The sequence below is a fragment of the Bison bison genome, unplaced genomic scaffold (genome assembly GCF_000754665.1).
Source record: "Bison bison bison isolate TAMUID 2011002044 unplaced genomic scaffold, Bison_UMD1.0 scf7180017864308, whole genome shotgun sequence".
NCBI lineage: Eukaryota > Metazoa > Chordata > Mammalia > Artiodactyla > Bovidae > Bison > Bison bison.
Window position 1 is genome coordinate 163311 of NW_011494880.1, and position 222 is coordinate 163532.

Here is a 222-nt window from a genome sequence, read left to right on the forward strand (position 1 = left end):
TGGCAGAGAGTGAAGAGGAACTAAAAAGCCTCTTGATAAAAGTGAAAGTGGAGAGTGAAAAAGTTGGCTGAAAGCTCAACATTCAGAAAACAAAAACCATGGTATCCGGTCACATCACTTCATGGGAAATAGATGGGGAAACAGTGGAAACAATGTCAGACTTATTTTTGGGGGCTCCAAAATCACTGCAGATGGTGACTGCAGCCATGAAATTAAAAGACG

At 41.4% G+C, this 222-nt stretch overlaps 1 pseudogene; it reads right to left on the bottom strand.

The window, feature by feature from the left end:
- LOC104997423 overlaps positions 1–222 on the bottom strand; it is a 6714-nt pseudogene that overhangs the window by 4923 nt on the left and 1569 nt on the right.